Source organism: Spinacia oleracea, chromosome 4, assembly GCF_020520425.1.
Source record: "Spinacia oleracea cultivar Varoflay chromosome 4, BTI_SOV_V1, whole genome shotgun sequence".
NCBI classification, from domain to species: domain Eukaryota; kingdom Viridiplantae; phylum Streptophyta; class Magnoliopsida; order Caryophyllales; family Amaranthaceae; genus Spinacia; species Spinacia oleracea.
In genome coordinates, this window is record NC_079490.1 from 49,874,118 (window position 1) to 49,885,921 (window position 11,804).

The window sequence follows — 11,804 nt, forward strand, 5'->3', positions numbered from 1 at the left end:
GGCTTGTAAGGGTGGTGGTAATATGGGTGGGGTGACTTTTGGTGGTGGGGGCTTTGGGGTGGGTGGCTTTTTGAATGTGGCAGGTTTGGGTATAGTTGGTTTAGTGGCATTACGCTTAGGATTTGAGCGTCTTGGTGGTGTCATGGTGTATGAAATCTATGATAAGTGTCACCGCAATCAACAATGCCAATAATCCAAATAAATCAAAACTCCGGTACTCCAAGCAACAATCAAATCAATGAAACCAGAATCCACAATGAAGCAATTTGTCCCTCAATCAATTTCAATTGACAATCAAGTAATTCATGTAATTCAATTTAACCATAAGCATAGAAATTCTTGAATATTGTCAAAGAGTAAAATAGAGGGAGTAATTCGAATCTTACTACCAATTTGGTGATGAATAGAGCATGAAATTGATGTAAATCTCCTCCTTTGACCCTTATGAAGTTCACAATTCAGCCAACTTGAACTCCAACCATGAGAAACAAAAAGCCCCAAATTGATTAAGGTTAGGGTTTATGATTTTTAAAGTGGGAAAAGGTGGGGAATTTAAGGGTGGTTGGCAGGGTTGAGGCGGCGCCGGCAGCGGGGTGGTCGCCGGCGATGTGGGTCGTGGTGGTGGTAGTTGGTAGGTGTTAGGTGATGGTGAGTGATGGTGTTGGTGAGTGAGGGTGTGAGAGGGTGTGTCGAGGAGAGAAAGGCGTGATGGTCGTGGGTAAAAGATTTTTGGGTGGGTTGATTGTGGGATGAAGGGCGTCGAGTGAGGTGAGGCATGAGGGCTGGCAGCGCGAGCTCTCTCGCTGGCGTCGAGCCAGCGCTCGCTAGAAGCTACGAGCAAAGAGCAGCGCGGGCAGGCATGGGCATGGGCAAGATCCCTCGCTGTGGTCGATCATCGCTCGCTGGAGCTGCGCGAGATCGAGCGCTGGTGACGAGGGATCCCTCGCTGGGGTACTGTTGCTGGTGCGACAAAATTGGTGAGCGACGAGTGCTGTTGGCGCGAGTGCGGGTTGGCTCGCAGGGGTGTAGCGCAGAGCAACGCTTGTTGGCTTGCGAGTGCTCCCTCCCTGATGCTCATGGTGCGCGACGAATCCAGCGCCCACGCTGGATTGCCAGCGGGCAAGGCAGTGGCTTGGTTGTAGTGTATGCAGGTCAACGCTCATGCTGGGTAGGCGCTGGGTTTCGCGAGCTTGTTGATCCACTTGCGGCTTGCCTATGCATTAAAATTTCCGGAATTAACTCGATCTTGCACCTACACATCTTAAAAAAAATCAAGCACCACTAAAATAAAAAAATATTAGGATCGTTAGTAATAATTAAAAACACGCAAAAATAAATGAATAAATACGACGAACGAAAAATTAATCTAAAAATTAAAAAATAAAATAAAAATACGAATTCAAGTGAAATCAAAATAAAATATTTTTGTTATTTTGTTTTTTATAATTTTTTTTTTCAATAAAATAACCAAATTAAAAAAAAACTAGATTAAAAATAGAAATAAATGAAAAAATTGAAAAGAAAAAGAGTTAGAAATCGGGTTGCCTCCCGATAAGCGCTCGTTTTAAGTCATTAGCTTGACTCCAAACCTCAATAGTCAAGCGTCGGTGGGTGGATCGGAGAGATAAATCGTCTCCAATTTTCCAATAAACGCTCCTTCAGTATATAGCTTCAAACGTTGACCGTTCACTTTGAACTTGGTGCCATTTTCACTAGCAACCTCAATAGCTCCATGTTCCTTGACTTCAGTGATAGTAAAAGGTCCAGACCATCTAGACTTAAGCTTTCCTGGAAAAAGCCGTAATCGTGAATTATAAAGCAAGACCTTATCACCGATGTTGAACTCTCATTTTTGGATCATCTTATCATGAAACTTCTTCGTTTGCTCCTTGTAGAGCCTATGATTCTCGTAAGCTTCAAACCGAAGTTCATCTAGCTCATTCAATTGAAGAAGTCTCGCTTCACCGGCCGCTTCTAAATCCATATTGATCTCCTTGACGGCCCAATTAGAGAGATATTCCATTTCAACTCGTAAATGACAAGCTTTTCCATACACCAACCTATACGGAGTTGTCCCCAATGGAGTCTTGTAGGCCGTGCGTAACGCCCACAATGTGTCATCCAACTTCAACGACCAATCTTTTCGAGACTTGTTGACCACTTTTTCGAGAATTCTCTTGATCTGTCGATTAGAAATTTCAACTTGGCCACTCGTTTGAGGATGATAAGCCATGCCAACCTTTTGAGTAACTCCGTGCTTCTTCAGAAGAGTCTTAAAAGTCCTTTGATGAAAATGGGAACCCCCATCACTAATCACGACCCTTGGGACTCCAAAGCGCGGAAAGATGATTTTCTTGAAAAGCTTCTTTACGACGTTAGAGTCGTTGGTTGGCGATGCAATAGCTTCCACCCACTTTGTAACATAATCAACGGCAACCAAGATGTACCGATTCCCACATGAAGAAGGGAACGGTCCCATAAAATCAATGCCCCATACATCAAATGGCTCAACCTCAAGAATTCCGGTCTGTGGTAGCTCTTGCCTTTTCGAAACGTTGCCCGTTCGTTGACATTCATCACATGCATTGCAAAAGAAACGAGCATCCTTGAATATAGAAGGCCAATAGTGTAGACACCTACTTTTGTCCCCATTCCCGAAAGGGAAGGTTCGATGATGAGAACATAAATCTCCACTTGACAACGCATCTCCTATAAAATAACGAATCTCAATCACCCTTTTCATTTCACCCGAAACCTGCTATTTATAGAAACCTGCTATTTATAGAAACCCGCTAAAAATAGTAACTGCCGTAATGGGTAGCTGTTAAAAGTGGCAAGTCATAAAAGATAGAAACCTGTCAGAATTAGGTGTTGCACTCCAACATAAATCCTAAATGAGATAGAAATTACAAGAGGAATCCTATTCCTAATATGATTCGAAAATAAGAGTTACGTATTAATTAAAATCCTAACGAGCCTAGAGTTCGTAACGGGCCCAGATGCATGGTAGAATCTCTTACGTTGTTGATATGTCAACTCCGGAGGATGGGAGCCACCAACACAATAGTTCGCAAGTCCGCATACCATGGGGATTGAGTAGACACAGAGAATAGATGATCGTCAGGAAAAGAATCATTGATAGGCCCGTCTGTGCTAGATTGAAATTTCAACCGAGAGAGATGATCTGCAACAACATTCTCAGCACCCTTCTTATCCCGAATCTCCAAATCAAACTCATGGAGAGGAAGAATCCATCGAATAAGTCTCGGTTTGGCCTCTTTCTTGGCCAACAAATACTTCAAAGCGGCATGATCAGTGTGTATAATGACTTTCGAACCAACAAGATACGTCCGAAATTTGTCAAGTGCATAAACAACCGCAAGGAGCTCTTTCTCAGTAGTAGAATAATTCATCTGAGCTCCATCCAAGGTTTTGCTTGCATAATAGATGGCATGCAACACCTTGTTCTTTCTTTGGCCAAGCACTGCTCCAACAACATAATCACTCGCATCACACATAATTTCGAACGGCAAATCCCAATCCGGAGGCTGAATGATCGGAGCAGTTATCAATGCTTTCTTGATCCTGTCAAAAGACTCCAAACAAGCCTCAGTGAACTCAAATGTGGCATCCTTGAGCAATAATTGAGTGAGGGGTTTCGCAATTTTAGAAAAATCTTTTATGAAACGGCGATAAAAACCCGCATGACCGAGAAAACTCCTCACTCCCTTGACATTCACGGGAGGGGGAAGTTTCTCAATCACCTCAATTTTTGCTCGGTCAACTTGGATGCCACGCTCAGAAATAAGATGACCAAGTACCACTCCTTCATTGACCATAAAGTGGCACTTTTCCCAGTTAAATACCAAATTCACTTCAGAACAACGTTTAAGCACTTTAGAAAGATTATGCAAACATACATCAAAGTCAGAACCATAAACACTAAAATCATCCATAAATACCTCCATGATATCCTCGATGAAGTTAGAAAAAATGGCCATCATACACCTTTGAAATGTAGCAGGGGCGTTCACAAACCAAACGGCATTCTGCGGTATGCAAAAGTTCCATAAGGACAAGTGAACGTCGTCTTCTCCTGGTCGTCTGGGTGAATGGGAATCTGAAAGAAACCTGAATATCCATCCAAATAACAGAAAAAGTTGTGTTTTGCTAATCTTTCTAGCATCTGATCAATAAAGGGGAGGGGAAAGTGATCTTTCAAGGTGGCTGTATTCAACATTCGATAATCTATACACATACGCCAACCTGTAACAACACGAGTGGGGATAAGCTCATCTTTATCATTCTTAACAACCGTTGTCCCCCCCTTCTTGGGAACGACTTGCACCGGACTCATCCATTTAGAATCCGAAATGGGATAGATGATGCCCGCGTCAAGTAGTTTCACTACCTCTTTTCTCACCACATCTTGCATATTAAGATTCAAACGACGTTGTGGCTGTATGCGAGGGCGGTGATCTGCTTCCAAGTTAATTCTATGCATACAAAAGTCAGGACTAATTCCCTTGAGATAGTCAATGCTATACCCGATTGCCTTTTTGTGCATACGGAGCACGGTCAGAAGCTTAGAAAGTTGGCTATCGTCGAGTGCAGCATTAACGATCACAGGAAAATCCTCATTATCATCAAGAAATACATATTTAAGGTGAGATGGTAATGGTTTTAGTTCTACCTTCGTTACCTGTGGCTCGGAAATAGAGCAAACAGTTTCCAATACCTCAAAACCATCGACCTTCTCAGCTTCAATTCCATCTAAATCCGAGATCAAGGAATCCATCTCACAATCTCCTTCTCCTTTCTGGGCTTCCAAGGTGAGAGTCGCCAGCAATAGATCATCATACAACATTTTAGGAATGTTGTCTAGAGAAATCTCTTCTGCAATATCAATCCTGCAACAAGTATTCTCAAGCATAGGAGACTTCACAGCATTGGTTAGATTAGAAGTAACAGTATCATCACCAACACTCAAAGTAAGAGACCCAGACTTGACATCAATAACAGCACCTGCAGTACATAAAAATGGCCTACCCAAAATTATGGGGATTTGACTATCCTTCTCCATATCTAGCACCACAAAGTCAACAGGAATGTAGAATTTTCCCACCCGGACAGGAACATCCTCCAAAATACCTAAAGGATATTTTATAGAACGATCTGCCATTTGCAAAATGATTTGTGTGCATTTTAGTTTTCCCATATTCAACTTATTACAGACAGAAAGGGGCATGACAGACACACTTGCACCTAAATCACATAATGCTTTATCAATGAACAATGCACCTACATGACAGGGGATGGAAAAACTACCCGGATCCTTAAGTTTGGGTGGAGACTTATTTTGCAATATGGCACTACACTCTTCAGTTAGAGCGACTCTCTCCACACCACCATAATCCCTTTTCTTAGTGATCATCTCTTTCAAAAATTTTGCATAAACAGGAACTTGAGATATTAAATCAGTAAAAGGGACCGTTACCTCAAGATTCTTGACCATTGCCAAGAACTTACCAAGCTGTTGATCGACCTTAGTTTTCTGCATCCGGTGAGGGAAAGGCAGCTTAGGCACAATAGGGAGAGAATCAGAAATCTCTCCTTCCCCTTATTTGCACCAACATCATCAGCATTATCAACTTCCGGGACTTGAGGCTCTGCATCAATTGCTTTCTCTGGTCCATCTGTGTTCTCCTTAGCAAGAGTTGCATCATCAATGGGCATCGGGGGTCCATCATAATTAGTGCCACTTCTAAGAGTGATAGCATTGGTACTTTCTCTATTCTGGGGCGGAGTAGGTTGTCCTGGTAGTGTACCCGGTTGCCTTTGAGATAGAGTGTCAGCAAGTTGAGCAACTTGATTTTCCAACATTCTATTATGATTCTTCAACTCTTTGATGCTCTCATCATGGTTCTTTTGAGCTATCTCTGCGGTCTTCTGCATATTTGCAATGAGCTTATACAGATCACCCATGTTAGGCTCTGGAGTAGCACTGCTCTGAGGGGGTTGTTGATATCCTTGATGCGGGGGCCTATTGAACCCCGGGGGAGCATTATGTGAGGCTCCTTGTTGAAATGGAGGCCTAGCAACATGTGGTTGAGGTGGATGGAACTGTGGTTGCGACCATTGTTGCTGGGGTTAAGGATTATGAACATTGTTGCCCCGATATGAGAAATTGGGATGATTCCTCCAACCCGGATTAAATGAATTGGAATATGGGTCATTGGGTTGTCTCTGTTGAAAAGCATTCACTTGCTCCAATTGCGTAGTATCCTGTAAACTATAAGAGCACTCATGACCAAAGTGACCTTGGATACCACATACTTCGCAGTAAGAAGTTGTCACTGGAGCTACACTAGACATAACATTGATACTCATTGGGGGAGTACTAGACTGAGGAGCCTTCAAAGAATCGATCTTCAGGTTCAAGGCTTCCACTTGTGAGGACAATAGAGCATAAGCATCGACATCCAATTTTCCCTTCTTAGATGTGGTTCTGGTGGTGCTGTAATGGTTGGCAGCTAAATTGGCAAGAAAATCATAACCTGCATCCACTTCTTTGTCAAGAAAAACACCCCCAGCAGCAGAATCAACCGTGTTCTTTGTTTCATCTTGCAAACCATGGTAGAAAATCTGAACCAAGAACCATTTTTCAATGTTGTGATGCGGACACGACCGCTGCAACGCCTTGAATCTATCCCAGGCTTCTCGAAGTGATTCACCAGGTTCTTGAGTGAATGTAGTCAGCTTATGCCTTATTTCAACAGTCTTGGTGGGTGGAAAGAATTCTTCTAGAAAGGCCTGTGAAATAGCACTCCACTTTGTCTCCTTGACATCATTCAACCATGTCTGGGCCTTATCACGAAGGCTAAAACCAAACAACATGACTTTCAATTGGTCTTGAGTGACCCCTTGATGCTTGATAGTACCACACAGTTGGTTGAACCTCTGCAAATGGTTGGTGGGTTCCTCAGATGGATGGCCACCATATTGACTTTGTGAGACCATGGAGATTAGAGCGGGCTTGATCTCAAAGTTGATTGCCTCAATGGTTGGCATTGTAAGCCCAGTCGGAACACTATTCGAGGAAGGAACCCCATATGATTTCAGGGATTTAGACATCGTGTGACTCGGTGGAGTTTGTGAGTCTTGGGACCCTGATTGCTTCTTCTTTTTCTGTTGCTTTTTTAGTTGACGAAGGGTCTTTCCAAGATCGGGATCGGGAGGAACCAAGGTACCCGTTCTAGCAGACCTGGGCATAAACAACAACGAAAGAAAACGCAGTGAGATATGTCTCAATTGGAACTGAGAGTTCCAATGAGACAATGAAAACAGTTCAAATAATCAAACTAAAACTAATAGAATCTAGCCGTCTCCCCGGCAACGGCGCCAAAAACTTGATGAATTAAAAAGTGATACCGCAAGTGCACGGTGTCTGTTGTTAGCAGATACTTAGCAAATACGGGTCGATCCCACAGGGAGACAAGTTCTATTAGTTTTTGCCCAATTATACGAACTATTTCAATAACGAAAGTTGATTTTGGATATTATTAACTAATGAAGCTAAAGCAATAATGTAAATGTGAAATTATCAATGAATTAAAAGGTCTAGGGCGTCTGTTCGGTTCACCATGCTCATACCAATCCAAGAACACAAATCAATCCATAAATGAATAAACTAAGCCAAGTAATTAAAGTACATGTTAATCCTACGGTCGGGTCTTAACACTTTCAATTCAACATATGCAGTACGGTCGCTAACATAATCAGAATTGCCAATTGCACTAAGCCTCTAAAAATACGATCTTTCGATTCTAATTCCTATTAGCTAGATAATCGATCAATTCATGAAATTGGCCGATAACATGAATCAACAATTAAAACAAATCAATCGGAATACTCAAGCAATAGTCTATAAATTAACAAACTTTATGCATAATAATCATGGTATAAACATGGCTTCCCTTACTTAGCCCTAGAATACGACTACTCGCTCATAATTGAATTAACAAACATGATAGAATTAATAAACATGAATTTCATAATCAAAGGAAAAATTAAACTAAGGAACGAAAACAATAATAATAAATTAAAGCAAAAGGAATTATGAAAAATACCTTAGATTGATCGATCGATAGGAGTGTACTAGGGCTAAATAATATGAAGAGAGAAAAATAAAACTAAGCGTTTAAAAGAATTCTTAGGAAATAATAACATGAGAGAAATAAATTAATTCCCTTGAGTATTTATATGCTCCTATTTTCTAAAATAAAGTAAATAAATAAATAAGAAAATAAAAATAAAAGTCGTCGATGATTGGTCGATGGAGCGATGACGTGGTAGCCAAACCCGAGCACGAGCCGCGCACACGGCAAGAGAGATGGCGAGGCATGGGCAGCGAGGGATCTCGCGCACCATCCCTCGCTGGCATGATGATGAGCGACTAGCAAGAAAGTAGAGCAGCGAGGGAGCTAGCGAGCCATCCCTCGCTGCCATGCGCGTGTGTGTAGCAAGCTAAGCAACAAAGCTATAGGCAGGGAGGGAGCTAGCGAGCCATCCCTCGCTGGCCGAGTGAAGTGCAGCAAGTCAAAGCGACGAGCAACGAGGCAGCGAGGGAACTAGCGAGCCATCCCTCGCTGGCCTAGTGAGATGCATAGCAGGCCAAGGCGACGAGCAACGAGGCAGCGAGGGAGCTAGCGAGCCATCCCTCACTAGCCTAGTGAAGCAAGCAACCATGAAGCGATGAGGCACGACGATAGATGTAGAGAGCCAACGATAGATGTAGCAAGCCAATGAGAGGTCTAGCGAGCCAACGAGGGATCTTGCGAGCCAACGAGGGATCTTGCGAGGCTATGCACAAGCGATACATCGAGTTAATCATCCCCGGAAAGCTCAATTCTCCGATCAAACACTTTGTCTCCGACTCAAACCATCCGGTGATCATTCGATCCACCTCCAAACACTCCAAAAGCACCCAAATGATTGTAAAATCACCTGAAATATCAAAGAAAACACAAACGGAGCGTAATAGAGTACAATAACGACGACTTATGCAATTATGACTCTAAATGCAACTAAAATGAGACGAATGCCTAGAAATGCAACCTAAATGAGCCTAGAATACCCTATATAAATATGATTCATCACCAGTATGTACTGTGCTTCTCCTAGATCCTTCATCGAAAAACATTTCCCAAGCCAAATCTTGACAGAGTTCAACATAGGAATGTCATTTCCGATAAGTAATATGTCGTCTACATATAATACTAGAAAAGCAATTTTCCTCCCACTGACCTTCTTGTATACACAAGATTCGTCTGCGTTCTTGATGAAACCAAAGTCACTGACTGCTTCATCAAAACGTATATTCCAGCTCCTGGATGCCTGCTTCAATCCGTAGATTGATTTCTTTAGCTTGCATACCTTTTTAGCATTGTTTGGATCCTCAAAACCTTCAGGTTGTGTCATGAACACAGTTTCTGTTAAAACACCGTTTAAGAAAGCGGTTTTGACATCCATCTGCCATATTTCGTAATCGTAATATGCAGCGCTTGCTAACATTATTCGAATAGACTTTAGCATTGCAATTGGTGAAAAGGTTTCATCATAATCCACACCGTGGACTTGCCTGTATCCTTTTGCAACCAATCTAGCTTTGAAAACTTCAAGTTTCCCATCCTTGTCCTTTTTCAGTTTGAAAACCCATTTGCTTCCAATGGCTTGGTAGCCATCTGGCAAATCGACCAAATCCCATACTTGGTTTTCTGACATGGAGTCTAATTCAGATAGCATGGCTTCTTGCCATTGTTTGGAGCTAGGGCTCGTCATAGCTTGTTTGTAAGTCGCAGGTTCATCACTTTCAAGTAATATAACGTCATAGCTCTCGTTCGTCAAAATACCTAAGTACCTTTCCGGTTGAGATCTATATCTTTGCGATCTACGCGGGGTAACATTTCTAGATTGACCATGATTCTCACCAGATTCTTCTAAAGATCTCTGAGTTTCATCCTGAATGTCGTCTTGAGCATTCTCTAGAGTTTGTTGTTCGACTCGAATTTCTTCGAGGTCTACTTTCTCCCACTTGTCATTTTGGAAATGGGATCTCTTTCCAAAAAGATACCATCTCGAGCAACAAACACCTTTGTTTCCTTTGGATAGCCCACAAGGATACATTTGTCAGATTTTGGATGAAGTTTGTCTGAAATTAATCGTTTGACGTATACTTCACATCCCCAAATCTTAAGAAAAGACACTTTTGGAGGCTTTCCAAACCATAACTCATATGGAGTCTTTTCAACAGCTTTAGACGAAGCTCTATTTATAGTGAGTGCAACTGTATTTAGTGCATGTCCCCAAAATTCTATTGGAAGTTCGGCCTGACCCATCATTAATCTAACCATGTCTTGCAAGGTTCTATTCCTCCGTTCCGACACACCATTCCATTGAGGTGTTCCAGGAGGAGTCAATTCTGATAGAACTCCACATTCTTTCAGATGGTCATCAAATTCATAGCTCAGATATTCACCGCCTCTATCAGACCGCAGTGCCTTAATCTTCTTGCCTAATTGATTCTCTACTTCACTCTGAAATTCCTTGAATTTGTCAAAGGATTCAGACTTATGCTTCATTAGGTAGACATAACCATATCTACTGAAGTCATCAGTGAAAGTGAAAAAGTAGCTGAAACCACCTCTAGCATTTGTACTCATTGGTCCACATACATCTGTATGGATTAAACCCAATAGTTCATTTGCTCTTTCTCCAACTTTAGAGAAAGGTTGCTTTGTCATTTTGCCAAGTAAACATGATTCGCACTTACCATAATCCTCTAAGTCAAATGGTTCTAGAATTCCTTCCTTTTGAAGTCTTTCTATGCGTTTCAAGTTAATATGGCCTAATCGACAATGCCACAGATAGGTGAGATCTGAACCATTCTTTTTGGCCCTTTTGGTATTTATGTTATAAACTTGTTTGTCGTGATCTAATAAATAAAGTCCATTGACTAATCTAGCAGATCCATAAAACATCTCTTTAAAATAAAACGAACAACGATTGTCTTTTATTAAAAAGGAAAATCCCTTAGCATCTAAGCAAGAAACAGAAATGATGTTTTTAGTAAGACTTGGAACATGGAAACAATCTTCCAGTTCCAAAACTAGCCCAGAGGGAAACGAGAAATAATAAGTTCCTACAGCTAATGCAGTTATCTGTGCTCCATTTCCCACTCGTAGGTCGACTTCACCCTTGCTTAACCTTCTACTTCTTCTTAGTCCCTACGAATTGGAACATAAGTGTGAGCCACAACCTCTATCTAATACCCAAGAAGTTGAATTAGCAAGTATACAGTCTATAACGAAAATACCTGAAGATGGAACGACTGTTCCGTTCTTCTGATCTTCCTTAAGCTTCAAGCAATCTCTCTTCCAATGCCCCTTCTTCTTGCAGTAGAAGCATTCAGATTCAGAAGTGGGTTGGCTCACCTTCTTCTTTTCAGATTTGGTGCCGTCAGATTGCTTAGTCGGGCTGGCCTTGTTGCCACCTTTCTTAGCATTCCTCTTCTTGCCAGATTTCTTGAACTTGCCCCCACGCACCATAAGCACATCTTGATTATCACTTTTGAGCGTCTTTTCAGCGGTCTTCAGCATACCATGAAGCTCAGTGAGCGTTTTGTCCAGACTATTCATACTGTAGTTCAGCTTGAACTGATCATACCCATTATGAAGAGAATGGAGGATCGTCGTGTCTACAGCCATTTCCTGAGAGAATTGTTGATACAGCCGACTCATATTCTC

At 41.9% G+C, this 11,804-nt stretch overlaps 1 non-coding gene across 1 annotated transcript; it reads left to right on the forward strand.

Annotated features, from left to right (window-relative positions):
* The first annotated feature begins 6,667 nt into the window (after positions 1–6,667).
* LOC130460471 (small nucleolar RNA R71) lies at positions 6,668–6,773 on the forward strand. The gene has a single exon (XR_008920332.1). It is a non-coding gene; the product is annotated as a small nucleolar RNA R71 (small nucleolar RNA).
* The last annotated feature ends 5,031 nt before the right edge of the window (positions 6,774–11,804 follow it).